The sequence below is a fragment of the Coenobita brevimanus genome, chromosome 108, assembly GCF_032717465.1.
Source record: "Coenobita brevimanus isolate Jiangsu-jjx chromosome 108, ASM3271746v2, whole genome shotgun sequence".
NCBI classification, from domain to species: Eukaryota; Metazoa; Arthropoda; class Malacostraca; order Decapoda; family Coenobitidae; genus Coenobita; species Coenobita brevimanus.
The window spans coordinates 7,849,910-7,855,909 of record NC_137061.1 but is presented as its reverse complement, the minus strand read 5'-3'; the positions used below and the strand labels follow the sequence as shown (position 1 = coordinate 7,855,909).

General features: G+C 42.8%; 1 protein-coding gene across 4 annotated transcripts in view; it reads left to right on the top strand.

The window, feature by feature from the left end:
* Positions 1-436: 436 nt before the first annotated feature.
* Positions 437-6,000, top strand: part of LOC145416995 (calpain-A-like) — a 52,932-nt gene continuing 47,368 nt past the window's right edge. For 3 of the 4 annotated variants that reach the window (XM_080285840.1, XM_080285841.1, XM_080285838.1), the window contains exon 1: positions 437-465. The gene's annotated coding sequence lies outside the window, so the exon portion shown is untranslated. The remainder of the gene's footprint in view (positions 466-6,000) is intronic. The other variant, XM_080285839.1, reaches the window with a different exon arrangement.

Here is a 6,000-nt window from a genome sequence, read left to right as displayed (position 1 = left end):
CTTCTTACGGGGATAGGGAGTGAGTTGAGGGACTTTTGTACTGTACAACTAGGCGGGAACCTCACCCAGCCATATCAATACCACCACGTGAAGGCGTCCCTCTCCATCACTGAGTTGTGGGAGAGAATCATTAAGCCTGAGTATCGTCTTGCACCAACAATGCAAGGTTGCAATTTGGAGGGTACCATTACAAATTATTTCTTATTTTTCAACATTTTCAGTAGTCAGTACAATGGCATCCTCATTTACAGGTGACTTGTGCTACCTACAGAAGAATTACTTTAAGTACAGGTATTAGGAGGCGCAGAGATGCCAATAATTAGGACAGTATTTAGCAACTGGCTGGCATGAGTCGGACACAAAAGTGGTTTGTTTTGGTAGCGGGGCAGTGCCAAGAGAGGCCCTTCTGTGGCAGTCACCCTCCATCTCCCTCGTGGTGAACAGCTCAACGCACACAGCACGTACGTTTTCTGTGTTTACAAGTATGTGCGTTGGGTGACTGCCCGCATCGATGCAGTCATTACTTCCTGTACACCTTCATCAGCAGTGGAAAAACACGCACTCGTATTATTTATGTGTCCACGTGCGATGAAAGTGGGAAGCTCAACTTTCTTTTTCTTTTCATTTTCTTTCTTTTTCTCAGTTACCACCTAGGCTGTCTGCATGTATTGGCTTGTACGACATGTGTGTACAAGTATGTAGCATTCTGTGCGCGTCCTTACCCAGGCTTATCCGAAACTCCTACACAGAGTTCAAGGTCGTCTCGGATGTTAGATGCTGGCTGTGTTTTGTTTTTCTCCGCATCTGTTGTGAATTAATGGACGATTTTTTTTTTAACAACTCTCCTTCTGTTTGGTCTCTTCCTTACGATGACGGTTGCTATATTACCCTCTTGGTGCTGTCTGATGATTTTGCTTGAATCAGAGAACATCTGTCGCAGTCCGGGGAGGGTTACATAGTTACCAATTACAACTTCCGTATGATTATGCTCATTTTTCCACTATTTCGCCTTTAGCCAACGAGATTATGTAACTTACAGGGGGCATGGCAGTGAAATTACTAACTGTGCACCTATTCCTACTTGACCTGTTACTTGAAACTGCACAAATGAAGTGAAAAAAACAGCAACAATTCAAGATCAAAGCATTCTTCTCGCTACCCTTATTCGTCTCTCGCAGGCCTGCCAACCCTACCAATGTTGCAGCCTCCCCTGAGTTGCCAGCCTAGCGGTTTTGTTGCTAGATTGAAAACGAACTACTGAATTGAACTGAAATATTGTGAAAGTATACCTAGCGCATTATACGGCAAACCTGAGTGCTGGGTTTTGCCACACACCTCCTTCAGCCCAGAAAGAAATGATGTAGTAACTGTAATGAGGAAAAAATGAATCGTAGGGTACTGCACCGTACTTGCCTATCAGTGTATAATGGCGGTTAACAGAACAGGAAGTAATACATATCCATGAGTCAACTAAGCTAAATAAAATAAATCCACTGGTAGCAATAAATAAATAACTAAATGAATGACGTCCTCGACCTGAAGATGCTAAAAAAATGGGTAAGGAAAGACCGACCTTAATATTTTGCACATATTTAAGGTCAGTTTGGCTATGGATTAGGCAATTCCCTAACACCGTTTCTCAAGGAAGCTCCGTAACACCTCTTCCCCACCGAATTATTTATTTATTTATTTATTTTTTAATGGCTGGCTAATATCGTTTTGTACGGTAGTTATGCGGAGTATGGTGGTATCAGAGTGATGTAGAAGAACAAGCATTTACCTATACTGTATTTACTGTAACTTGATCTAAACCTGCCATCTCTTCATGCTGAATTCTGAGTTGTAACAATAGATTAACAACAGAATATGATGTTAGTCACGAAGAAGTGCTATGGAAAGGACACAGACACACCATATTGACTTCCGAGTTGTAACAATAGATTAGTTACAGAATATAATGCTAGTCATGAAGATAGGCTATGGAAAAGACGCAGAGCAACTCCATATAGCAACAGAATGAGGCTAGTCACGAAGAAGTGCTAGGGAATGGACGCAGAGCCACACCATACTGAATTCTGAGTTGCAACAATAGATCAGCAACTGGATATGATGCTAGTCACGAAGAAGTGTTAGGGAAAGGACGCAGAGGCACAGTAATATCTTCTCCACCACCGAGCTATGTGAAATACGCTGCAAAAGGAACAAAGTCAGTGTCAAATTAAAGTAAAAGGAGAATAGTAACCAAGGAGACGCATCCCTACCTCACAACTAAGAGTGAATTTTAGGGTGTGAGTGGCCCGGTTCCATCAGATGAAAACACTTTATATACATGGATTTCAGTTCAATCAGCCTGCATCCCACATGACGGTGCACTGATCAGCAATTTACTGTACATGATAGACACGTAGCAGTAGTGGAAGTAGTAGTAGTAGTAGTGGTAGCAACAGTAGTAGTAGTAGCAACAGTAGTAGTGGTAATAATGGTAGTAGTAGTAGTAGTGGTAGTAGTAGTAGTGGCAATAATGGTAGTAGTAGTAGCAGTAGTATTAGTAACAATTGCAGTAGTAGTAGTAACAGCTGTAGTTGTAGCAGTAGTAGTAACAGTAGTAGTATTAACAGTAGTAGTAGTAGTAGTAGTAGTAGTAATAGTCGCAGTAACAGTAATAGTAGTAGTAGTAGTAGTAGCAGTAGTAAGCTGTAGTAGTAGATGGGGCGTAGCGAACTGACGTTCTCACTTAACCTTTGGGATTTCGTACCGTAACACCTCTCTCGTAGCGATTTATTTTGTACAGTACATTTCACCTTAATATCCCCTCGTATGCTATTAACGCAAACTTTATCGATATTATAACGATATAAATTACACAGGAGTTAATTTCAAAGTGTAATATGGAAAAAATAAATAAATGAAGATACGTTACGCAGCTTCCGGTACCACTCTGAAGACGCCCCGTGTTGCAGAAATTTCGAAAAGGAGGGGGGGGATGCCTGCCCCTTCGCGATTTATTCATTAACGTATTTGTTTTATTTCGTGATGTAATTTTGGGTTTTAGTAAATATAATAAGTCGCTGAGGAAGATATGCTAAACTTCCTGTGCCACCTGCAATACGGCCCCAAGTTGCAGGAACTTCGAAAAGGGGGGGTAGGGGGAATACCTGTCCTTTGGCGATTTATTTACTTATTATTTGGAGGGGGTGTGAACTGGGGGGAGGGCAGTGAAATCGCAGGGGACAGGGCGACATGGAGGCGATTTGTTTGTGGCCACCCCGTACGGGATTAATTCGACTGGCAATAAATAGGCAGATAGTTTTGGAGGTTTACATTAAAGAGACTTCGTAATACCGCCTCCTTAGCATTTTTTTATTTTTTTTTTATTTTTATGCAAGGAAGAAGGAGCCAAAGGCCAGGAGCCCGGAAATACGGCCCTTTAATATAATTCTGTATGTTATTGGAGTGGCCCTGGTGAGAGAGGATAGTGTTTGGAAACTCCCTGTACTGTTGTTTGCAGATGATACTGTGTTGTTGAGTGAAGACGAAGGGGAGCTGCAGGGCTTGGTGGATGAGTTTGGGAGAGTGTGTAAGAAACGGAATCTAAAGGTGAATGTAGGGAAGAGTAAAGTGATGGTCTTTGAGAGAGGTGAAGTCAGTGAATGTACAGCGTGGTTGGATGTTGAGGAATTGGAAAATGTGAGTACGTTTAAGTACTTGGGTAGTGTGATGAGTAAGGATGGAGGTTTGGAGGGTGAAGTGCTTGAAAGGGTACAGCTGGGAAGAAAAGTTGCTGGTTCTTTGAAAGCAGTGATAAGAAACAGGAAAGTAAGCATGGAAGTGAAAAAGTTACTACATGACAGTATTGTGATACCAACTCTAACGTACGGAAGTGAAGCTTGGACGTTGTTGGAAGGACACAAGTCAAGAGTGAGAGCAGTAGAAATGAGTTATTTAAGAGGAGCCTGTGGAGTCACATGGAGAGACAGGCTGACGAATGAGGATATAAAGGAGCGTTGTGGTGTTGATGTGGATGTGATAGGAAGCGTTATGAAGTACACACTGAGGTGGTTTGGCCATGTGGAGAGGATGGAGGGTGAAAGACTGACGAAGAGAGTGTATGTGAGTGAGGTGGAGGGGGGAAGAGGGAGGGGGAGGCCGAGGATGAGATGGAGGGATGGGGTGGAGAGGTATATGGGAAAGGGGTGTGTGAGTTGGGAGCAGGGCAGTGAAATGGCGGGGGACAGGACGACTTGGAGGCGATTTGTTTGTGGCCACCCCAAACGGGATTGAGGCGTCTGGCAATAGATAGATAGATAGACGTTATTTATAAAGAGTAATGGCGATACTGAATTATTTTAAATAACACAGAAGAGGACAGCAAGGTGTAATAAGCAACATAAATCGCCTAGGAAGAGGTGTTAGGGAGCTTCCTTGACCGATGGAATTTCGGACTCCAGTCGTCTTAAATCCTTCCACTAAGCGCCTTTGCCAAGCTTATATAAATCTCCTACAGGCTTCCTCTCTCCTAACGTAACACATTCTCTTCTAACGCAACACTCCTCATGACGTAACACATCCTCTCCTAACGTAACACTTCTATACCCCGTTTATTCTCACCTGGCAAGCATCCCTCTCCACACCCTGCTGATGGTCAGGTGTAGACAGAGTGGAGTGCTGACTGGACTAATAACCATGGAGATTCATTTCACACACCCATAGGGTAGTATTCAGGATTAGCCCAGTTCCCTCAGATGAAAAAACATTTTTTTATGTTGTTGGATGTGAATAAATGTGAAGGAAGTGATGAATGGATGAATAGTTCATTCATTTTATTATTATTATTATTATTATTATTTTATTCATTTTTCCTTTATTATTAAAAAAAAAAAAAAAAAAACTGGGCCGTGATTTTCGTCCTTTTGCAGCTTATTTCACGTAGCTCAGTGACAGAGTAAGACTACGGCTCTGTACCCTTGCTTTAGCACTTCTTCGTGACTAGCAAAATATTCTAGTGTCAATATCTAGTTCAGCGTTCAAGATGGAGACAAATTTACGCCTTGATAAAGTGAACTGGGTATAGAATTAATGTGTGATGAAAATAATAATTATAATAATAATAATAATACATGATCGGCTAAAATGGACGGAAATCTTTGTAGTGGTAGACAAAACAATATGAATCCCCGCTGTGGACAAATGAAACGCTGCTGTGGACAAATGAAACGCTGCTGTGGACAAATGAAACGCCGCTGTGGACAAATGAAACGCTGCTGTGGACAAATGAAACGCTGCTGTGGACAAATGAAACGCTGCTGTGGACAAATGAAACGCCGCTGTGGACAAATGAAACGCTGCTGTGGACAAATGAAACGCTGCTGTGGACAAATGAAACGCTGCTGTGGACAAATGAAACGCTGCTGTGGACAAATGAAACGCTGCTGTGAACAATATGAAACGCTGCTGTGGACAAATGAAACGCTGCTGTGGACAAATGAAACGCCGCTGTGGACAAATGAAACGCTGCTGTGGACAAATGAAACGCTGCTGTGGACAAATGAAACGCCGCTGTGGACAAATGAAACGCTGCTGTGGACAAATGAAACGCTGCTGTGGGCAAATGAAACGCTGCTGTGGACAAATGAAACGCCGCTGTGGACAATAATGAAACGCCGCTGTGGACAAATGAAACGCCGCTGTGGACAAATGAAACGCCGCTGTGGACAAAATGAAACGCTGCTGTGGACAATAATGAAACGCCGCTGTGGACAATAATGAAACGCCGCTGTGGACAAATGAAACACTGCTGTGGACAATAATGAAACGCTGCTGTGGACAAATGAAACGCTGCTGTGGACAATAATGAAACGCTGCTGTGGACAAAATGAAACGCCGCTGTGGACAATATGAAACGCTGCTGTGGACAATATGAAACGCCGCTGTGGACAATATGAAACGCCGCTGTGGACAATATGAAACACCGCTGTGGACAAAAGGAAACGCCGCTGTGGA